The following is a 24,425-nucleotide window of genomic DNA, read 5'->3' as shown; positions in this document are numbered from 1 at the left end:
TTCCCACCTTTACCAGAATCAGGTTATTTGTGCGAAGGCCCATGGTCAATCTTCCCACCCTGTCACCAATTGAAGCCCTTAAGTGGCCAGTTTATGACCATTTAATGGCCTCATCCCGCCAATGCTGGTATTAACCCAGCTACAGATGGGCCTGTTGCAATGAGGTGTGCATGGCAGCTTAAGTCATGCAGCCAACTTTTCATCTCCAGTGGAGAGGCCCTCAGTCAAGGCACTCGATGCCTATTCGAGGAACTAGGCATCAGGAAAGGCAGCCCATTGAGAGCCACCCTGACCTTGTTGCCGACCTCCCTACACCGCTTTCCCGTGACTGCCACCTCACAAAATCTTACCCCCCCCCCACATTACTTATCTGTGTCTTGAGTCACTCCACAATCCTGGAAGGTGTTCTTCCTTCAACAGCCACCGCCTCCCATTTCACCATTGAGCACAAGGGCTGAAGAATTTAGCTGGAAGCTCTTGGCAGGCTAGACCCTCTCTCCAGAGGAAGGCCTGCTGGTGGCCTCGCCAGTGCCTGATTGATTGGCTTGTGGTTTGGCGGGCCTTCCTGAAAAGAGGCAATGCGGGTCTCACATTGGCTCTGCTAATAGCAGGCGAGACCCCAACGCCTCCACAAGATTCTGGTAAATTTACACGTGGTGCAGAAAATGGCTATTGTCCAAATCCTTTATAAAATGACTTTCGAGGTCACAGGAGCATGACAAGTCACACTGTTCAAAGAAATACGTCCAAACACACAGCATGTGTGTGTAAAGGACTAAAATTAACTCAAGCCGAGGCACTTCAAACCGCTTCAACTGCATCATCAGGGGTGCAAGTGAAGAACTATAATTATAAATATTCATAATGCAGAGCGAATGGTGTGAACATGCCTGATGGGTTTTTCGATATGAAGTGAAGGGGCGGTATTCTCAGTCATTGAACATAACTCCTCTGAATAGAGACTACAAAGTGTCAGAAGGATAGAGAAGTAAGTTTTGAAAATTGGATCTCCTGCTCCAACCTGCCCTGTTCCCGCTGCTGTATTGTATGTTTCAGTGTATCAAGGTGATGCACTTCTCGCTAAAGCCAAGCTTGATGATGCAATCAGAGCTGTGACATATTCTTCTTTTCTGGGAATCTATATTTTTGCAAACTGGATAGAGGCGCTAGCTGGCCAAAATAAGTAATTTGCTTCTATTTGTATTCCCTGTGGGCCAGAGGAACAACAATACTGCCCCCCCTCCCCGCAAAGGCCCCTTTGAGGAGTTTATATCTACAAACCCTTGCAAATTCCTTCACCCCATCGACCAGTCACTCTCAACCCTCACTTATTTTCCGACCTCTGTTCATCTCCACCTGACTACTAGGGACTATTCCGAAGGGACCCTTCTTTCTCCTGCTGCCAAATTCTTGGTTCCCACCTACCAGATGGATAAGGAATCCGGATCTCAGTTGGACAAAGAGTTAGGGAACTTTTATTTTGATGGGCCCTGTCTTTAAATCTGATGCTCACCAGCACCTTGTGTGTGCTGCACTCTACCGGGCTTGCTTAACCCTCAATAAAAATGGAATGCGTGTGTGTATCTCCAAGAGTGTGTTTGTACGCATGTGTGTGTAGCTGTGTGCATGTGTGTTTGTGTGTGTGTGTGCAGGTGTTTGTGTGTGTGTGCATGCATGTATTCGTGTGGGCATGTGTGTTTGTGTACATCCATGTGTGCGTACATACGCGTGCACGTGTGTGTCTGTATATGCGTATGTGTGCGTATTTGTGTACGTGCATATGCACATGTGGGTGCATGCATGAGTGTGGTCGTACATATGTGTGAATGCATGTGTGTTTGTGTGTGTATGAATATGTGTCTGTGCATGTGTGGGTTGGTTGGTTGTGTCTGTGCTCCAAAGAAGATGGAATATTATGGTAACTATTGCTCTGCCAAGAAGAAATAGGGGGGGAAAATGAGGGTATTACTTAAAGAAATTATGGTTGCATTCACAGTTCAGAATGTTTTTTATTCTATTTTTTGTATGTTTGTTGACTTGGATTATAATTTGAGAATTTTTGCATCAAGATTATTTATTGGAAGAGAACAGGATGTGTTTTCTACAAATCAGTGGTGCATTCATAATGAATACCAGCCTGTAGTTGCTACATAAATAGAGCTTATATAACATAAATGCTTGAAGCAATGGCCTCCAAGGTAACCTAAACAGACTTGAACTGTTGTTTCACTGTTGATTTATGCAGCATATAAAACAACACATGCATTGAACTCTGTAAAGTGCAGAAGAAATGGAATCAATTTAATAATGATGTGAAGACAGTCCTCAAAGTAAAGGAAACATTTTGATAAATAAAATGTCCAACCACCAGAACTTTGCAGTAAGTGCAAGAGTTAATGAACTTAGTGGAATGATACTGAAACATCTGTCAAAGGCTGTTATGTATATATAACACTCATGCTAAATATGGTAAATCTCTAACAGACACGTTTGTTGAAAATAAATTAAGGAGAAAGTGAGAAAAAAAACCTATGAAAGCAAAGATTAATTTTACAGAGAACCAACTGACCGTGTTTTGGAATTCTACCACTTGGGTGCTGTATGTTCCAATTCAATGAGGAATTCTAACAGCATTCCTCACAAATGTGCTTCTTTCTGTGTTTTAGGTTTGAACATATGGCTACTAGCTGTGGGGAAGCTCCCTCGAGCTGGCTGGAAAGTGGAGTTGGCTCAGCTAATTCATCTGCCCTTCTTTTCTGTGAAGTTCTGGGACAATGACAATGCCTTCAGGAGTATTGAAGCCTGAATGGACACAGCCTTCCTGCAACGCTTTAGCTTGTTCGCTTGTCAGACGAACACAGGGTTCACAAAATAAGCTATAAAGAGGGGCCTAATGCAAACAAATTAGTGTGAGTACATGGAAGAGCTACAGCTGTCAGGCAATGTTTACTGGAATCGTCCAGACTTTAGAAGGGAAGAGATGAATGTCTCACGAGAAAACAAACAACTAACAGCAGCATTTCATAAATGCAGCCTCAAGTATGCATTCAGGAATGTTTTACAAAACAAGCCTGCACCCACAGAAAGAGAGAAGAAAATTAAAAACTGAGTGCTTGTATTTGGACAAAAATTCCAAAAAGATAACTTCCATGAATTACACATTTTTTCTTTTTATTTGGAGGAAGCAAGCCATGTTAGGGAATACTTGGGGATAATAATAAATGTAATTGTCTAAATAATGCCACATATAGAATATTTGGAGATAGGTGAGAGGGCAGCACAGTAGCACAATGGTTAGCAAAGTTGCTTTACAGCTCCAGCGTTGATTCCTGGCTTGGGTCACTGTCTGTGCATAGTCTGCACGTTCTCCCTGTGTCTGCGTGGGTTTCCTCCGCGTGCTCCGGTTTCCTCCCACAGTCCAGAGATGTGTAGGTTAGGTGGATTGGCCATGCTAAATTGCCCTTAGCGTCCAAAAAGGTTTCAGGGGGTTACTGGGTTACGAGGACAGGGTGGAGGTGTGGGCTTAGGTAGGGTTCTCTTGGGCAGCACGGTGGCGCAGTGATTCACACTGCTGCCTCACGGCGCTGAGGTCCCAGGTTCGATTCCAGCTCTGGAGTTTGCACATTCCCCCCGTGTTTGCATGGGTTTCGCCCCCACAACCCAAAAGACGTGCAGGATAGATGGATTGGCAACACTAAATTGCCCCATAATTGGAAAAAATGAATTGGGTACTCTAAATTTTTTTTAAATGTAAAAAAGGTAGGATGCTCTTTCCAAGGGCCGGCGCAGACTCAATGGGCCGAATGGTCTCCTTCTGTACTGTAGATTCGATGAGATGTCCATTTTTACACCTACACCGGGTGTACATAAAGTTACTGACACCTTTATGAGATAGATAGATTTCATTAGAACTGACAGCTGGAATTCTTTTAATACATTTGCTATGTTTAATTGAGCTGATAGCTTGGTGGTTTTTAAGTTGTATTGGGGTGGTTTTTAAGTTGTATTGGGATGTTATCAGCTCTAACACGATGAGCAAATTCACAGCCAAGTGCCATCTTTAAGCTGCCATCTTCATGTTGGAATTATTCCTATTCAGAGTCCATTGAGGAAAGACCTGGCAGTGCATCCCATTCTTACTTCTATCCTAGCTTGAAAACGAATTCCTCCAGCTGTAGGTTTTAATAGGGAGTACAGGTGTCTGCCGTTGTGCCAAGTGACACCCCCACCATGTTTCCACATGGCAAATGATGCCAGCATGGCACCCTGAAATTACTTCACTTCCTTCCCCAAGCATATTGTGGAATCATACGACTCAAAATTCAAATCTGAAGCACTGCTAGAAACAACACTGTGGAAGCTAGATGCTCTCAGAGAGGGATGTCCAGCACCTCTGGACCACGTGGTACTCCATGCTGGGCAGGCAACTCATGTGGGCTATTTGCCAGAAGCCTCACAACTGAACAGAGCATGATATCAAATTGCCGTACTTGATGATTCAATGCATCATTTGCAAACCCGGACCATGCAGCTCCATTCAATGTATTTGCTTGTCACTCACCAAAGGTCATTCTCAAAGCTGCAAGAGGGGCCCATCCCCAACAATATTTAAAGGACCAGGCGCAGTGCTTTCTTCCTCATTTTCCTCTTTCTCTGCTGGGAGTGATAGGTGAGTTGGCTCTTCCTCCTTTTCCAGTCCCTTTGATTTCAAGAGGAGGCACCTCAGGCAATCACGTTTCTTCTCCCTGATCAAGTCCTACTAGAAATTGTTATGAGCGCGATTGTTCTGGAAAAGATAGTATGGTAATTGAGAATGAGTGTACTTGCAGTTATGTTTGGGCAAGTATGTGTGTATGTGTGATACGTCACTTGGTTGAAGAGCTGTGAGATGTGTCTGAGGTATGAGTAGTTCTTGTGAAGAATGCAATTATATGGAGCGTTTAAATGTTAGTGTATAGTTAGATAGTAGATACACGTCATTAAGGTTGCAGTGTTTGTGAGATGTGATCTGACCTTGACTTCCCGTGTCAAATTTCTTACAGTATCCCAGTCCTACGTTCTCCAAGATATCTGACTTCCTCCAATTCTGACCTGTTGTGCATTCCTAGTTTTAATCGCTTCATTATTTGGGGCCAATCCTTGAGCTGCTGAAGCCTGAAACTCTGGAATGCCCTTCCCTATACTTCTCCACATCTTTACTCCCTTTCTCCCTTCAAGTTGCTCCTTGAACCTTACTTCTTCAACCAAGCTTTTTCCCACCTACACGAATGCCTTCTCATGGCAAAATAACATTGGACACTGAGTGACATGGTCAAGTGGGATTTTGGTCCCTTCAGGAACTATGATCTGATTTCTAAATTTAATCAAGCTCGCTTTGAAAAAATGATCACGTGACCTGATTGCCTAGCAGCTGAACAATAGAATGAAAGGGTCAACAAATTAATTATAGAGGGGAGTAGATCCGAGAGATGTTTCTTTATTCAAGCAGGAGAATTTTGTTGAGATCCTAATGTTGGCTAAAATAATTACAATCTTGTATTGAAATTAATACAAAACTGCAACTTAATCAATACATCAGATTCATTGCTGCTGAAGGCTGAAGTGGGCAGATAGCGGTTTCTTTTAAATTGACTGATCCTTAAATTAAGTCCATTGAGTTAACCTTAATGGTAGCTAGTAATATTATTTAATGGATACATTATTTACAGGTTCTGAATTAATGGTTTCAAATTGTATCTGCTGGCGGACATAGATCAGCTGTTGCAAAAATAACACAATCTAGGTACCGTGTCAACGATTTGTATGTGGACTGAGATTTCTTGGGCCTTCTGTTAACTGAAGGACTGCACTAAAAGGGAGTTGAATTTCGCACAGCCAAGCTGAGGAGCAAGAGAGGTTCAGATACAAAACTTTGTAGTTCAAGAATATTAGAAGCAGGAGAGTTCAGACCTGAAGTAGCTATGACTAAGATGCTAAGGATGCCTATATTGAATGGGGAGTTTGCAACCTTAGGATGGTTGGAGGAGATTTGAAAGCACAGCCTTTCCAGCTGTAAACAGAAGGCCCAAGAAATCTCAGTCCACATACAAATCGTTGGCACTCTACCTAGGTCAAGTAGTGAGTCTTTCAAGTTTAGGTAAGAATCTGTTTTGGGGAGTTTAGGGGTGAAAGTCTCACGGGCATAGAAGTAAAGAGGTGCTAAGATTTAATTTGGAGTAAAAGTAATTGTGTTCGCTGTATTTCTATTGTCTTTATAATAACAATTTAAGATAGTGTTTAGTTATTAGCATTAATGTTCTTTGATTTTTTTTGTGTAGTAAAATTCTTTTGTTAAACCATGAATCTTGTGGGTTCCTTTCCTTTCGCAAATACCTGGGCTTTCAGATTCTAAAAAAAATCTAAAAATATTACTGGGCTTTCCTGAGAAAAGCATTACAGAAATTTACGAAACTAACAGTCGGTCAAACTGGTAAACAATTGCATTGATTCTCAAAGGCTAAACTATCTAGGACCACATCTGGTCCTTTTTCTGCCTCATTCTTTCTTCAGGGGTCACTACAAGACTGTTGATGCATGCTCACTGGTAATTGAGACAGATAACACCCATTATGGTTCACCTTCATGGATGATAAATGCTAAGATTTTGATAAGACAGCATAACGATATGGACATTCTTATGACCTGGAAATGTAACGGTCTGGTTCAGAATTAGTTTCTTTCTCCTTCCTGTTCCTTCAATGTTCCTTTCTCCTCTCTTGAAGGGGTTCAAGAATGCTTTTGTTTGGTGCCATGGAGACTGAATATGACATTGGTATGATATTCAAAAAGAGTTGGGAACTATATTCTTCTGTGCATGCATACACAAGTATCCAGGGTGTTATATCACTCATTGCTGCACTACAGTCTGTGTGCCGAACTAACAATGTATCGTGCTGCAGCACACGGTTTGATTCGGGTTCGATTACAAGCTCGGATGACCGACTGTGTGGAGTTTGCACATTCTCCCTGTGTCTGCGTAGGTTTCCGTTGGGTGCTCCGGTTTCCTCCCACAATCCAAAGATGTGCAGGTTAGGTGCAGTGGCCATGCTAAATTGTCTTTACGGGTGGGATTGCAGGAATAGTTTGGGGGATGAGGCCTAGGTAGCGTCGTCTTTCAAAAGGTCGGTGCAGACTTGATGGGGCGAATGGCCCCCTTCTGCACCATAGGAATACTTTGATTCTATCATTCTATGGTAAGAGCTGAAAAGATCAATGTTAGCTCCAGTTATCGTGTCTGAAAGTGTGATTACTTTCAACTTCTGGAAAACACTGAACACTTTCTATTATCTGACTCATATTGTTCAGGCAGAACCATCAACTATGCTGCGTATCCGAGTGACTTGAATCCTTATTTGTGTCTTGCAGCAGGAGCTAGTAGACAGTGATTAAGAGTAGGAATTTTGATGGATTTTTCTCCTCCCGAAGACAGGGATGTTTCAAGTAATTGCAGCATCATGCCCTACGTGAGACCAGCGAACTCATCGACTGGGAGTTGAACGTCAGGCTTTCCTGGTATACAAGTTTCAGTCTGGGTGTGATATCAACTGTACCGTGCAGGAGTTTCTTATGAACATAGTCTCTGCTGAGACTTCATTCGGGAACCTTTGAGAACATTTAGATTATTACCCAGGCATGGGTGAAACTATTATGGAATGCGGTAAAACATGAGTTTTCAACCATCCCTCTAAGGATAGGTTTCGTTATTTTGTACAGGATACAAGATAAATTTTTATCATTGGCCTCTGTCCATCACGGGAGACAATGGACAGCACCAGGGTGTACGTCATTTCTCGATTGAATATCATCTGTTGTGGCTGCAGAAGCTGATTCGTGAATTGTAATCCCTTCCACAGCTGATGGCTGGATAGTTTGGAGCGAGGTCAACTGTTACTTTTCCCTTCCAGTGGGCTCCCTTTTCCGCCATCCGGTCATTTATTTTGTCCTCTGTTATTTCCATGCCCTTCCTGACTGCTTGTCCTTCAGTATTCCAGTCAGCAGCAAGGACTTCCCATACACCTCCTATCCTGGTCAACTTGAAGTCTCACATACAGAAAGCCTTGTATCATAGATGTGGGTGACCTGTTGGTCTTGTGCCAATAGCAAGCTCGCTATACAGCATGTCTATGGGGATGGAGAATATGCTCCTGAGGCAGAGGAGGTGGAAGTCGTTCAGCCCCTATTCTTGGTGTGAAGAAAATGTCCACACCTCGTTATTGCAAAGGAGTGTGCTGAGAACACAAGCCTGGTACACACGGAGCTTTATATTTTCAGTTTGTTTGCTGTTCATCCACACTCAACCTTGATATGTTAGCTGCCGCCTCGGCAATCCTGGTGCTGATTTTACCATCAAGGAACAAGTTGCTGGCAATTGCTGATTGAAGCTGTCAACAAACACCAAAGTAAGGTTGTCAATGTTGGAGCCTCTATGTCCTGGCCATAACTGTGGTGTTCCTGCTGCTGATTGTCAATTAGTATCGGATGTCAGTGCGGCGGCTTTGCTGAGACTTCATTCTGGAAGCTCTGAGAGCATTTACACTTTGTTTGCTGAGGACTTGCTAGCAGTTCATGAGGGCTCTTCTCTTGTTTTCAGTAACTGTTTCCATTTCAGTCCAATAGGCCTCAAAGCAGTCAGGATTTCCCTGATCACTTTTTCTGTATGCGGTGAGTGCAAAGTTATAGATGGCATTGTGCAGATTATCCCACTTTGGCACTGCACTCTGGCCTTGGGTGTTGTTGGCTGAAGGAGCCTGATTGAGGATACTGAGGAACTCCTGGGTCCTCTTTGAATCAGTGGTATGGAAAGTGTTGATCCAAGGGTGACCTTTATTCTTGGACTGGTACTTTCCTTGGCTGAAGCCTGTTACCCACCAGGAATGGGCAGTGGCGCCGTCAGCACTATGATGCCTGTAAGTGATGAGGAGACTGTTGATGGTGGTACATCTGGTGATGATGAGATCTAGCTGCTGCTCGTGGTGCAATATTGGATGTCTCCAGAACACATGGCTGAGTATGATAAGTGCTATTCATCACATAGAATCCATGACATAAGAACATAAGAACTAGGAGTAGGAGTAGGCCATCTGGCCCCTCGAGCCTGCTCCGCCATTCAATGAGATCATGGCAACTGCATAGCTCCATTTTCAGGATTCCCTGGTGCCATATGCATGTTGGCCAAGCTGTTTGTTGGTACCCACCCTTGCTTTGAAGTCCCCTAGAAGGCACAATCCCTGCTGAGAGCAGCATCAAGTACTACACAGAATAGATGCTTGGAGTCTGGGGTGAAGGTGAGTGTCGTGGCATAAATGCATATGAGGTTAGCTGGACCCGCATTTGGTGAGAAGTGAAAAGTAAGAACCTTCTTTGGGGTGTTCAATTATTGTGGGCAGTGTTTTTTTTACAGTGGAACTCACTCTATGCTCACGTATTGCCTCTTGAGTTTTTCCTCAGAACATAAGAACAGGAACAGGAGTAGGCCATCTGGCCCCTCGAGCCTGCTCCGCCATTCAATGAGATCATGGCTGATCTTTGTGGACTCAGCTCCTCTCTCCGGCCCGTACACCATATCCCCGAACCCCTTTATTCTTTAGAAAGGTATCTATCTTTTTCTTAAAAACGTTTAAAGAAGGAGCCTCAACTGCTGCACTGGGCAAGGAATTTCAGAGATTTACAACCCTTTGGGTGAAGAAATTCCTCCTAAACTCAGTCCCAAATCTACTTCCCCTTATTTTGAGGCTATGCCCCCTAGTTCTGCTTTCCCCGACCAGTGGAAACAACCTGCCCGCATCTATCCTATCTATTCCCTTCATAATTTTATATGTCTCAATAAGATCCCCCCGCATCCTTCTAAACTCCAATGAGTACAGTCCCAGTCTACTCAACCTCTCATCATAATCTAATCCCCTCAACTCTGGGATCAACCCAGTGAATTTCCTCTGCACTCCCTCTAGTGCCAATATGTCCTTTCTCAGGTAAGGAGACCAAAACTGAACACAATACTTCAGATGTGGCCTCACCAACACCTTATACAATTGCAGCATAACCTCCCTAGTCTTGAACTCCATCCCTCTAGCAATGAAAGACAAAACTCGATTAGCCTTCTTAATCACCTGTTGCACCTGCACACCAACTTTTTGCGACTCGTGCACCAGCACACCCGGTCCCTCTGCACAGCAGCATGTTTTAACATCTTACCGTTTAAATAATAATCCATTCTGCTGTTATTCCTCCCAAAATGGATAGCCTCACACTTGGCAACATTGAATTCCATCTGCCAGACCCTAGCCCATTCATCTAACCTATCCAAATCCTTCTGCAGACTTCCGGTATCCTCTGCACTTTTTGCTTTACCACTCATCTTAGTGTCGTCTGCAAACTTTGACACATTGCACTTGGTCCCCAACTCCAAATCATCTATGTAAATTGTGAACAACTGCGGGCCCAACACTGATCCTTGAGGGACCCCACTAGTTACAGGTTGCCAATCAGAGAAACACCCATTTATCCCCACTCTCTGCTTTCTGTTAGTTAACCAATCCTCTACCCATGCTACCACTTTACCCTCAATGCCATGCATCTTTAGTTTATGCAGCAACCTTTTGTGTGGCACCTTGTCAAAAGCTTTCTGGAAATCCAGATATACCACATCCATTGGCTCCCCGTTATCTACTGCACTGGTAACGTCCTCAAAAAATTCTACCAAATTAGTTAGACACGACCTACCCTTTATGAGCCCATGCTGCGTCTGCCCAATGGGACAATTTCTCTCCAGGTGCCCCGCTATTTCCTCCTTAATGATAGATTCCAGCATTTTCCCTACAAGCGAAGTTAAGCTTACCGGCCTATAATTACCCGCTTTCTGCCGACCTCCTTCTTTTAAACAGTGTTGTCACGTTTGCTACTTTCCAATCCTCTGGGACCACCCCAGAGTCCAGTGAATTTTGATAAATTATCACCAGTGCGTTTACAATTTCCCTAGTCATCTCTTTTAACACTCTGGGATGCATCCCATCAGGGCCAGGAGACTGGTCTACCTTTAGCCCCATTAGCTTGCCCAATACTGCCTCCTTAGTGATTACAATCATCTCAAGATCCTCACCTATCATATCTTTATTTCCATCAGTCACTGGCATGTTATTTGTCTCTTCCACTGTGAAGACTGACCCAAAAAACCTGTTCAGCTCCTCAGCCATTTCCCTGTCTCCTATTATTAAATCTCCCTTCTCATCTTCCAAAGGACCAATATTTACCTTAGCCACTTTTTTTTGTCTTGTATATTTGTAGAAGCTTTTACTATTTGCTTTTATGTTCTGAGCAAGTTTACTTTCATAGTCTAACTTACTCTTCTTTATAGCTTTTTTTAGTAGCTTTCTGTTGTCCCCTAAAGACTTCCCAAGTCCTCTCGTCACCCACTATTTTTGCCACTTTGTATGTTTTTTCCTTCAATTTGATACTCTCCCTCACCTCCTTAGATATCCACGGTCGATTTTTCCCCTTTCTACCATCTTTCTTTTCCTTACCGTCCATTTTATCCTTTCGTATAGTCTGATACCCTTGGATATTTAACTCCCAGTCGTGACCATCTTTTAACCATGTTTCAGTAATGGCCACTAAATCATAGTCATTCACGATGATTTGCGCCATCAACTCATTCACCTTATTCCGTATACTACGAGCATTCAGGTAAAGTACACTTATGCTGTTTTTTATGTCTTTGTTATGAATCCTAACACCTTGATCAGTAACTTTTCGCAAATTATTTTTCTTCTTCCCTTTCTCCTAATTTTCCTTGTCTTTGAACCCATATCTCTACATAATAACCTGTCACGTAACCTGCTGCCTTGTTCTCCATTAACCATTATACTGTCCATAGCTTTACCCTTCCCTTCCCCCCAACTTGCTAGCTTAAAGTACTTGTGACCAACCTATTTATCCTATTCGCTAGAACACTGGTCCCAGAATGGTTCAGGTGAAGACCGTCCCAACGGTACAGGTCCCTCCTGCCCCAGTACTGATGCCAATGCCCCATGAAATGGAATCCCTCTTTCCCGCACCACTCCTTTAGCCACGTGTTAACTTCCCTAATTTTCTCAACCCTATGCCAATTGGCACGTGGCTCAGGTAGTAATCCAGAGATTATAACCCTGGAGGACCTGTTCTTTAATTTAGTCCCTAGTGTTTGATAATCCCCAAACAGGTCCTCTTTCCTAGTCTTACCTATGTTGTTAGTCCCAACGTAGACCACAACAACTGGATCCTCCCCCTCCCTCTCCTTTCAAGCCGATCAGAGATGTCCCTCACCCTGGCACCGGGCAGGCAACATACCATGCGGGACTCACGATCTGGCTTACAAAGGATGCCATCAATCCCCCTGATTATAGAATCCCCTACAACTACCACTTGTCTTTTTGCTCCCCCTTCTTGAATGGCTTCCTGTACCACGGTGCAGTGGTCAGTCAACGCATCCTCCCTACAGCCCTCTTCCTCTTCCACACAGGGAGCAAGTACCTCATACCTGTTGGACAAGGTCAAGGGCTGAGGCTCCTCAACTCCTAAACTCAGGATCCCCCTACCTGCCTCCCTTGCAGTCACACCACTCTGTCCCTGACCACTGACCGAATTAACAGTACTTATTCTACCGGGTGTGACTGCCTCCTGAAACAAAGCGTCCAGGTAATTTTCCCCCTCCCTGATGTGCCGCAGTGTGTGCAGCTCGGTCTCCAGCTCATCAATTCTGTGCGGAAGTTCCTCGAGAAGCCAACACTTGCTGCAGATGTGGTCACTGACGGTCTCATTGGGATCCACCAGTTCCATCATCATACAGCAACAGCACATCATCTGTCCAGCCATATTCAACTAGTTAATTAATTTAAATAATTTTATTTTTATTTTTTATTTTTATAGAACCTCAAGGATAAACCCGAACACCAACAAAAACACAGCCCTCTCTCGCCACTCACCCAAACTCAGTCACTCACCTAAACTCAGATGCACTCTGTTCCAATCAGCACTCCGTGTCTAAAGGCACTCCTGCCACACCTTTTGTACCCTGCCTGATTTCCAATGAGCCAATACGCCTGCTCCAGGAAGTGAAGTCTCCAACTGCCACTCGACCTGTAAACTAAGCACTTTTAAATATGCACTCACCTCTCCCAGCAACCATGCAGCCTGTGGCCTGCTCCAGGAACTGAAGTCTCTTTTAAATATGCACTCACCTCTCCCAGCAACCCTGCAGCCTGTGGCCTGCTCCAGGAACTAAAGTCTCTTTTAAATATGCACTCACCTCTCCCAGCAACCCTGCAGCCTGTGGCCTGCTCCGGGAACTGAAGTCTCTTTTAAATATGCACTCACCTCTCCCAGCAACCCTGCATCCTCTGCAAGAAGAACATGTAATGTTTCTCGTTAAGGGATGCACTTTGATTGAGCCGAGGTTCTGGCAGCACACAATGGCCACATAGAGCCTTGTAAGTTGGTTGTCTATCACAGCTGACTGGTGTATGTGTCATCAACTTCAGACCTCCTTGAGTCTCCTGTAGTTTAGCTTGGATCTGCAAGGTACCCAGATTATATATGTCACTGCAAGGAGACTGCTACCTAGGGCTTGCTGATGAAGAAGCTATGTACTGGTGGGAGAGTCGTATGCACTTAGCACTGTTTTCACCATAGTTATACTGCTAGCCAGCAGTGAGAGCTGGAAGCAAGAGGTGACAAGCAGACTGAGCACTGTGCACCACACAGTAGGCTAACATATTTGACACATCACATCAACTGGAAGCACACAAGAAAAAGTTTAGTTGTTTGATAAATTATCCTACTCACGCCTCTAATTTGCAATGTTGCATTCTTCGTCACAGCTCTTCTTGTTTCTCTCAATTTACTGATGTAATGGAGGTCAGTGTTCTCTTTAACCTTCTCAGCATCAAGTACAGCACCTGCATCACCTTGCCCCACCCAATGCATCCACCTTAACATCCCTCCTTTGAATGTTATTCCTACACATTAAAAAAAGTTATTTTCATTTCCCTCAGCCTTTACATTCTTGAAACACGAGGCTTGACATTATCTGATCCATGTGTTTTGATTTTGCCCATCTCCCTCTTCAATAAAGACTGGGGTGTTGGGGAATTCCACAAAAGCTCATTTTCTGGCACAGTTATTGCACAGTTACTCCATGCCTCGAGGCAGGCAGCAGGCAAATAGGGTGCACATTTCAGTGTACAATCCAGCGCGGAGCATGCTGCTAGCCGGCTGCCTGAGCAACACTTGGGCCAAGGAGCGTGTGTCACGAGCACATGTTTCATCTTGCCTGTGCATCTTAAAGGGGGAGCTGCACTCATCTTACAAAAGTTGCTGCCGATTATCTGTGGAGTAAGTGGCTCCAAAGAAAAACACACCAAACGGAGTAGCAGGCGACAGACAGAACACCCAGGTTTTCTGATCTGTCGCTTGTGACCCTGGAGGTATTAGTCAGGAGGAGAGAAGGGAGCCAGGAAACCCTCAAGGCAAACCTTGGGATTGGGAACAGATGGCAAGGTAGATCAATTCCCAGGCTCTCACCCGAGGACCTTGACTGCAATGCAACGAGAAATTCAATGACTTCACCCAAGCGGTCAAGGTCAGTGAATGTATCTTCACATGAGGTCTCCCACCAACCAAAATTCTCATACTACCCCTGTGGTAGTATGCATTAGGGGTCATGTGGGACTGTGAATCCGTGATGTCATTGGCTGACAGATCCCGGGTCCTGGTTGGCCGTTGACCTCTAGCTCTGCCCTGAAGGCGGAGTATAAGAACCAGGAGTCCTCCCCCGCAGGCCAGTCTGCTACCGAACTGCGGGGGAACAGCCACGCTTAATAAAGCCTCATCGACTTCACTCTATTCGTCTCTCGGAGTCTTTGTGCGCTACAATTTATTAAGCGTGCCTAAAGGACTATGGAGCTCAGGATCATCCCGGAATGCCTGAGGATCAGCCCCCACGCAGTGAACGCAGCAGCAGCTTTCAAGCACTGGCAGACTTGTTTCGAGGCCTACCTCAGAACGGCCCCCGGCCGGGTCACAGAAGACCAAAAACTACAGGTCCTGCACTCGAAGTTAAGCACGGAGATTTTCTCTCTCATCGAAGACGCAGAGGATTTCCAGACGGCGTTCGCAGCACTCAAAAGCATCTACGTTCGCCCAGTAAACAAGATCTACGCTCGCTATCAACTCGCAACGAGACGGCAAAGTCCCGGAGAATCGATAGATGAATTCTACGCCGCACTACTAGTTTTGGGACGGGCCTGCAGCTGCCCGCTGGTGAACGCAAATGAACACACGGACATGTTAATGCGCGATGCTTTCGTGGCAGGTATGAACTCCTCCCAAATCCGCCAAAGACTTTTAGAAAAAGAGTCGCTAGGACTCTCAGAGGCACGGGCCCTAGCAGCCTCCCTGGACGTGGCCGCGCGAAACGCCCGCGCCTACGGCCCTGACCGCGCGGCAGCCCATTGGGCTCCGTACGCACACGTCACGACAAACCCCCCCCCCCCCCTCCCCCGGTCACCCCACAGGCTTGCGCGGTTCAGACGCCAAGTCGCTCCGGGGGAGCCCGCTGCTATTTCTGCGGCCAGGCGAAACACCCCCAGCAGCGCTGCCCGGCCCGCGCAGCGATCTGTAAGAGCTGCGGGAAAAAGGGCCATTTCGCTGCTATGTGCCGGTCCCGGGAGGTCGCCGCTGTCCCAGGAGAACAAGGAGCCCTGCAAGCCTTTTACGCTCCCCAACCCTCCCCGCGCCCCATGTACGACCCGCAGGCGCAACCACTTTGGGTCCCGACCACCGCTGTCCCCGGAGAAGAGGGAGTTCTGCGCGTCTCTAATGCTCCCCAACCCCCCCCCGCGCCCCATGTACGACCCGCAGACGCAACCACGTTGGGTCCCGGCCACCGCTGTCCCCAGAGAAGAGGGAGTCCTGCGTGTTCCTAACGCTCCCCAACCCCCCCAGCGCCCCATGTGCGACCCGCAGGCGCCGCCATTTTGGGTCACGGCCACCACGAGGGGAGGAGGGGCGCCGTCATCTTGGACCACCCCAGACCGGTGCGACGCATGGGGGCGGCCATTTTGTCCACCCCGCCGCCATCTTGTGACCCCCCCAGCCATGTGCGATGCATGGGGGCAGCCATCTTGCTCACCCCCGCCGCCATCTTGGATGGCAACAACGGACCCCAGCGTCGACGGCTCCACGGGGTTCGAAGAAGACGCTCAAACATTACGATCACGTCTGGCTTCAATGACGCTAGACCAAGCTCGGCCCCGGACGCTCCAGACGACCACGACAACGGTGCTGATAAACGGGCACGAGACACCATGCCTGGTCGACTCCGGGAGCACGGAGAGCTTTATCCACCCCAACACGGTAAGACGCTGTTCTTTGACCATCCGTCCCAGCGCACAAAAGATTTCCCTAGCTGCAGGATCCCACTCCGTACAGATCAAAGGCTTCTGCATAGTTACCCTAATGGTGCAAGGGAGGGAGTTCAAAAACTACAGGCTCTACGTCCTTCCCCAACTCTGCGCCCCCACATTACTGGGATTAGACTTCCAGTGCAATCTGCAGAGCCTAACCTTCAAATTCGGCGGCCCAATACCCCCACTCACTATCTGCGGCCTCGCAACCCTCAAGGTTGAGCCCCCATCCTTGTTTGCAAACCTCACCCCAGATTGCAAACCCGTCGCCACTAGGAGCAGACGGTACAGCGCCCAGTACCGGACCTTCATTTGGTCCTAAGTCCAGCGGCTACTGAAGGAAGGCATAATCCAGGCCAGCAATAGTCCCTGGAGATCACAGGTGGTCGTAGTAAAGACAGGGGAGAAGCAAAGGATGGTCATAGACTATAGCCAGACCATCAACAGGTACACACAACTAGATGCGTACCCTCTCCCCCGCATATCCGACATGGTCAATCGGATTGCCCAATATTAGGTCTTCTCCACTGTGGACCTCAAGTCCGCCTACCATCAGCTCCCCATCCGCCCAAGTGACCGCAAGTACACAGCCTTCAAGGCAGATGGGCGATTATACCACTTCCTAAGGGTCCCATTTGGCGTCACAAACGGGGTCTCGGTCTTCCAACGAGAGATGGACCGAATGGTTGATCAACACGGGTTGCGGGCCACGTTCCCGTATCTCGACAACGTAACCACCTGCGGCCACGATCAGCAGGACCACGACGCCAACCTCCAAAAATTCCTCCAGACCGCTAAAGCCTTGAACCTCACGTACAACGAGGACAAGTGCGTTTTTAGCACAAACCGGCTAGCCATCTTGGGCTACGTAGTGCGCAATGGGATAATAGGCCCCGACCCCGAACGCATGCGCCCCCTCATGGAATTTCCCCTCCCGCACTGCTCAAAAGCCCTAAAACGCTGCCTGGGGTTCTTTTCATACTACGCCCAGTGGGTCCCCCAGTATGCAGACAAGGCCCGCCCCCTAATACATACCACAACCTTCCCCCTGTCGACAGAGGCTTGCCAGGCCTTCAGCCCTATCAAAGCGGATATCGCAAAGGCCACGATGCGCGCCATCGACGAGTCCCTCCCATTCCAGGTCGAGAGCGACGCCTCCGACATAGCTCTAGCGGCCACCCTTAACCAAGCGGGCAGACCCGTGGCCTTTTTCTCCCGAACCCTCCACGCTTCAGAAATCCGCCACTCCTCAGTGGAAAAGGAAGCCCAAGCCATAGTGGAAGCTGTGCGACATTGGAGTCGTTACCTGGCCGGCAGGAGATTCACTCTCCTCACTGACCAACGGTCGGTCGCCTTCATGTTCGATAATGCACAGCGGGGCAAAATCAAAAACGACAAGATCTTAAGGTGGAGGATCGAGCTCTCCGCCTTCAACTATGAGATCCTGTACCGTCCCAGAAAGCTGAACGAGCCGTCCGATGCCCTATCCCGCGGCACATGTGCCAACGCACAAATTAACCGCCTCCAAACCCTCCACGAGGACCTCTGCCACCCGGGGGTCACTCGGTTCTACCACTTTATAAAGTCCCGCAACCTCCCCTACTCTTTGGAGGAGGTCCGTACAGTCACAAGGAACTGCCACATCTGCGCAGAGTGCAAACCGCACTTTCAGGCCGGATGGTGCGCACCTGATCAAGGCTTCCCGTCCCTTTGAACGCCTTAGTCTGGATTTCAAAGGGCCCCTCCCCTCCACCGACCGCAACACATACTTCCTGAATGTGGTGGACGAGTACTCCCGTTTCCCCTTCGCCATTCCCTGCCCTGACATGACAGCGGCCACAGTCATTAGAGCCCTGAACACCATCTTCACACTGTTCGGTTGCCCCGCATACGTCCACAACGACAGGGGGTCCTCCTTCATGAGTGACGAGCTGCGCCAGTTCCTGCTCAGCAACGGTATAGCCTCGAGCAGGACGACCAGCTACAACCCCCGGGGGAACGGGCAAGTAGAGAGGGAGAACGGCACGGTCTGGAAGACCGTCCTACTGGCCCTACAGTCCAGGGACCTCCCAGTTTCACGGTGGCAGGAGGTCTTCCCGGACACTCTCCACTCCATCCGGTCACTACTGTGTACTAGCACTAACCAAACGCCTCATGAGCGCCTCCTTGTCTTCCCCAGGAAGTCCTCCTCTGGAACGTCGCTGCCGACCTGGCTGGCGGCCCCAGGACCCATCTTGCTCCGAAAACATGTGCGGGCGCACAAGTCGGACCAGTTGGTCGAGAGGGTTCACCTCCTTCACGCGAACCCGCAGTACGCTTACGTGGAGTACCCCGACGGCCGACAGGACACGGTCTCCCTGCGAGATCTGGCGCCCGCCGGCAACACACACACCCCCCCCGACACCAATCACCCCCTCCCTGCCACCGGCGCACCCCGCGACCGCCCCCTTCCCTGGAGGATCGGTCCTCCTCCCAGGCCCGACCAGTAGGGAAGCCGAAGCTGAAACCGTAAGGCTCCCGGAGACGGCAACACTGGAACAAGCACCACCACCACCACCGGGGCCGAGGCGATCGACACGGACGACCAGACCGCCCGACCGACTCGTGGCGTCGATCTAACATTACAATATGTGGACTTTTAACGAGAACATTTTGTCTTTTTCTCCTGACGATTACTGTAAATACTTCGAAAAGAAAAAAAAACCTTGTCCATACTGTAATGGCATGCAAAAGTTTTTCCTCCCAGGACCAGCCTTGTAAACCCTTACCACCATGCGAAGCATCACCGCGCTGGGTTTATTTTTAACAAGGGGTGAATGTGGTAGTAGGCATTAGGGGTCATGTGGGACTGTGAAGCCGTGATGTCATTGGCTGACAGATCCCGGGTCCTGGTTGGCCGTTGACCTCTAGCTCTGCCCTGAAGGCGGAGTATAAGAAGCCGGAGTCCTCCCCCGCAGGCCAGTCTGCTACCGAACTGCGGGGGAACAGTCACGCTTAATAAAGCCTCATCGACTTCGCTCTATTCGTCTCTCGGAGTCTTTGTGCGCTACAACCCCCAATACCAGACTCCTATCAATCACCCAGCAGAAATCAAGACTCATGCATAATGTTCAGTTAACTCCATCTCAAGTTTCCACATTCAGCAATGCTGTCAGCCTCAGTCATGTCTCGCTGATTCCACCTACCTCCGGCTGTGATGTGGTAAGCACATCACATAAACACGTCACAAGCTGACCACTGACATTCTTCCCTCTTTCTGCAGGACAACGTGGCCCATAACTGGAGAGGGAGCAGAGCAAAACTGGGAGTGGACGGATACACCGATTTCATCTGACTATCTCTGGTGGAGAAGGTGCTCCAGTTCATGGGGAGAGATGTAGCAGAATCCATTGCATCTGGTGTCACTGAAAACATTGAGAATTGTGCTACGTTCTTGCTTTATGCTCCTTCTAAAAACCCACCTTACCCACATTGTGCTGTCTGACATGAAGAGAAAGCTGTAGATGGTGTAACAATGGAACGTGCTTTCCACCACACCTGGTTTCCTTCACCCCTGCACTGGCCTTTCTGCTTTCAGATAAGCAAGAACTGCTACTGCTGTCCATTAAGGAAGAGCGATTGTGGCTACAGACCTATGAGGAAGAAACACTGTCATAAATGCCTTATCAATACTTTAAAGGATAGGACAAAGTTGTGATCTGCACATGGTGATTCACTCGGCATGAGCGGGCTGCAGCAAGGTTAGAGAGGAAGGACATTTCATGTGTCAGTTCTACAGAGGGCGAGGTTGCTGATAAGTTCTGTTACAGGGGACTCAGGTCAGATCTTCAACATGTGAAGAACATACACATCAAGTTTCTTGGTGCATGGCAGGCTTACCTGGAAACTCAGACTGAGGACATGAGACCCATGCTTTGTGCCATCACGACTGTAGATTGCAGTGCTCAAAGGTGCATTCAGAATCCCACAGTGGTCCAGAAATCTGTCCTAAAACAGATTGCTCAGTTTGATGAGGTGCCACACCAGGAGTGTAACCAGAGGCATTTCTCAGGGCAACAGCATTGCCACCATTGCCATTTCACCTGTGCCGTTGCTGTTGCCTTCCAGCCAGTCAGTCCAGACTGTTGTTTCCTATTCCAAGATGGTATAGCCTAAATGCAGACCCTTAAGGCCCATAGTTGCTTGAGGTCATACAGCAAGGCCATTCTGAAATCTCCCCGAGTAGAAGTCAGCAACCTTCCTTCAGTGATACTGCAGCCACTGGGATAGCACTGTGTCGGTGCACCAAGACAGGCAGAAAGGCGATGCACAAGAGTGAGTAGTTCAGCTTTGTATCCATTATTGGAGATGTTTCTTGGATAAAGATGTATTGGAAAGCATTTGTTTAATGGCTTTTACAGCAGGATTGTGGCCAAGCTGATATTGTGGTAGTAAGTAACAGCTGCATCAGGAATTGGGGAGGAGAGGTAATGAAGTGATAATGTCTTAGTGGAACCAACATCTCTATAGCAGCTCATGGACAGAACGTATGGAGGAAAGGATTCCTAGTTGCCTTCTCCCATCCTCTTCTCCTGAAGGTGGTCTACAAAGGCCTGGTGGCAGACGAATAAGCCCTCATTATGGTGTAGTGAAGTTGTGGAGGATACAGCAAATCACCATGATATTCAATGCCCACTCTGGTGAGTACTGGAGGGAATCCCCCACTGAACAGACCAGGCAGGGGAAACGCTGCTTCAGGATGCCAATGGTATGCTCCACAGTCTCCTGTGGCAGTTTTAGAATTAAGTCTGCAGGCCTCAGAGGATCAAATAGACATATAGCTTTATTAGAAGACGGTCACACTGCAGGCTGCTGTGATACACTGCCAGTTAGCCCCTGCAAACGGCCGATGTCATCTGATGAGATTGGTCTCTTAAAGTACTCCCATTCCACTGCAAGGCTGCTAGTGAGGAAACACTAGACATACCATGAATACACAAATTTTCCTCCCCCTTTAAATCAAAGGTCCCTGAGCCAATATACAGTATAACACCAACAATCAATTAGCAACATAAACAATCAACAACAGTCAATAAGTCAGTCGCTTTGGAGGTCGCCGTTCTCTTTGTGGTTGTCGGTGAACCTCAGGCGTCTGCCTTTTAGTGCTTGCTGCAACCTCTGGTGTCTTTGGCTTGGTTTGAATGTCTTCTGAGGTCATCTTATCTGGAGTGGACAAAGTGTTCTGAGGTTGACTCGGTCTCTGGTTCTCAACTGAGGTACTGCGTTCCCCAGTTGGTTTGATTAGTGTCAGGTTCTCGGGAAGGCCCTGGCCGTCGGCACAGCTTGATTTGACTCTATGTCAGTTTTGTCCCTGGAAGATCAGTTCCTGTCGCCAAAAGTTGATCCGCATGTCTCCTCCATATCGTGCAGTCTCAAATTTGTACAATGTAGGAGATCGGTCCTGTCTGTGCTAAAATGGTGGCAAGTGTCCACTTTTGACTTGGGGTATAGTTCCTTACCAGAACTTCTTGACCTTGGCAAAAAACACAACTTTTGCCATATGACCTGATCCTGCAATTCTTTGTTAGGTGATTTCAGCAAATTAAATGTGTGTGCAGTTGACGTCTAACCATTATGAATGCGGGAGAAACTTGGGTTGTTGAGTGCGCAGTATTCCTGTACGTGAGCAAGAATTGACTCAAACGTTTAGGCAATGAGCCTTGTTCTCTGGTTACATTCAACAATAGTTTCATTGTCTGTACAAAATGTTCTGCTGGCCCATTTGTGGCAGGCTGATAAGGAGCTGATCGGATGTGTTGAATTCCATTCCCCTTCCAGTAGTGTACGAACTTTTGCGGAATGGGCTGCAGTCGAGTATCACTCATGAGTTGTTCAGGGTAACAAATCTGCTGAAGGTTTCACCCAGTCTCTGAATTGTTTTCTCCACTGTTGTTGACTTCATGATGGCAGCTTCAGGCCATTTCGAATGAGCATTGGCTGGAACAAGAAACATGCGCCCTTCAAGAGGTCTGGCATAATCAACATGTACCCTTTGCCAGGCCCCTCCTGACCATTACCATGGGTGTAAATAGGGCTAATTGCAGCAGGTTCTGCACTTTTTCACAAGACAAACACATTCCCGCCTTCTCCTCAATTTCAGCACCACCAAAAATAGCTCCTGGCTATCTCCTTTATCTCATCCTTACAATACCAATGGCCTTCATGTAATTGATTTAATACATGCTTTCTTAATAGTGGTGGAATGATGACTCTCAGTCTCCAGAAGAGCCAACTTGCCTGAACAGATAACTCAAGTCTTCAGGTGCAATGTGACCTTAACTCAGGGTTTGCTCCTGAGATCTTTCCTCAAAGCAGCATGTCCATGGCCTCTGACAGTACTGGATCATTTCTGGCATGCTTCTTAACTTGTCCTGCGGTTCCAGGAGTGTTATCTACCTGCTTGAAGTGGAAAATGTTTCCACACGACCTGCTTATCGACAAACTATTTGGTAATGGTAGTCGGGAAAGCCCATCTGCGTTCCCATGAAGGCTTGACTGATGATACTTGATTATGTATGTGTGTGCTGACAAGAGCAATGCCCACCTCTACATCCTGCTTGCTGCCAGTGATGGAGTCCAGGTAGGAGGTCCAAGAATTGTTGTTAGTAGACAATCATCTGTCAATAAAGTTAATTTCCTGCCATACAGGAATTGGTGGAACCATTTATGCAAAAAATTATTCCTAAGGCTTCTTTCTCTATCTGCATGTAATTACTTTTGGTCTTATTCAAGGTCATGGATGCAAAGGCTATCAGCTTCTCTTCACCTGTGGGAAATCACCGGCTCAACCTCATAAAGTGATACTTCACATGCCAATTTCAGGGGTAAATTTGGTAAAATTGTATCAGGACATCTGATTTGAGTAGTGCCTCTTTGGTTGCATGAATGCTCTCTCACACTGATGTACCCATCTCCACTTTTTATTTTGACACAGTAAATTGTTTAAGGGTTTTAGAATAGTAGCCAGATTAGGGACAAGCCTTCTGCGATAATTTAGTAAGCCTAAGAAAGATCAAAGTTGGTTCACGTTCTGAGGTGCGGGTGCCTCAGCAATGGCTTTGGCTTTTGAAGAAGAATTATGCAGACACTTGGCATCGATGACATGTCCCAGATATTGAGTGGAAGATTGGAAAAATTCACATTTGTCTTTTCGGACTCTTAATCCATAATCTTTTAATCTCTGGAGTGTGGTATCAGGTTGAGGAGATGTTCTTACTCATTCTTTCCAATAACCAAGATGTTCTCGAAGTAACAATGGACTCTGACAATTCCGGTTAAAATTTGGCCCACAGCTCGGTGGAAGAACACTGGTGCAGAAGTGATGCCAAATGGTAGTCTTTTATATCAAAATAACCGTTTGCGTATCATAATTGTCAAGAACTGTTGTGAATCTGGATCCACATTAATTTGAAGATATGCTTGTCTGAGGTCAATCTTACTGAAGTGTTGGCCTCCAACCAACCCAGCGAATAAGTCAGCAATCAAGTGTAGAGGGTATTGCTCTGCAAACAGTACTGGATTCATAGTGATTTTAAAATCACCACCAATATGTACAGATCTGTCTTTTTTCATATGATCGGCGTGGCCCAATCACTCATGTTAATGGGTTCAAGGACTCCCATTCTGACCAGCTGTTCTAATTCTGCCTCTATCTTGGGTCTGATTCCTTACGACACTGACCTAGCCTTTAAGCATCTTGCCTGACTTTCTTCATTGACCTTCAGCCTTACTGAGATAGCCTTTGTGTTCCCAGCTTACTGTTGAAGCCAATGCATGTTTCTTCAAGATTTTGGGTAGACTGTGATTCGGAATCCGTCATGAGATTTACCTCGGTCCAATTTAATCTGATATTTTCCAGCCAAGTTCTTCCCATTAGTGATGGATAATTTCCTTTGACTATTTGCAAGGAAA

General features: G+C 47.0%; 1 long non-coding RNA gene across 2 annotated transcripts in view; it reads right to left on the bottom strand.

Moving 5' to 3' along the window:
- Positions 1–24,425, bottom strand: part of LOC140409485 (uncharacterized) — a 36,425-nt gene that overhangs the window by 3,684 nt on the left and 8,316 nt on the right. Inside the window, exon 3 of one of the 2 annotated variants that reach the window (XR_011940351.1) lies at positions 4,491–4,786. The exons of the other annotated variant lie outside the window; for it this stretch is intronic. This is a non-coding gene — a long non-coding RNA (uncharacterized lncRNA). Of the gene's footprint in view, positions 1–4,490; positions 4,787–24,425 lie in introns of those variants that run through there. 2 annotated transcript variants of the gene reach the window in all.

The sequence above is a fragment of the Scyliorhinus torazame genome, chromosome 3 (genome assembly GCF_047496885.1).
Source record: "Scyliorhinus torazame isolate Kashiwa2021f chromosome 3, sScyTor2.1, whole genome shotgun sequence".
NCBI classification, from domain to species: Eukaryota; Metazoa; Chordata; class Chondrichthyes; order Carcharhiniformes; family Scyliorhinidae; genus Scyliorhinus; species Scyliorhinus torazame.
Note: the sequence above shows the minus strand (reverse complement) of the source record. Positions and strands in the feature narration are given on the sequence as shown.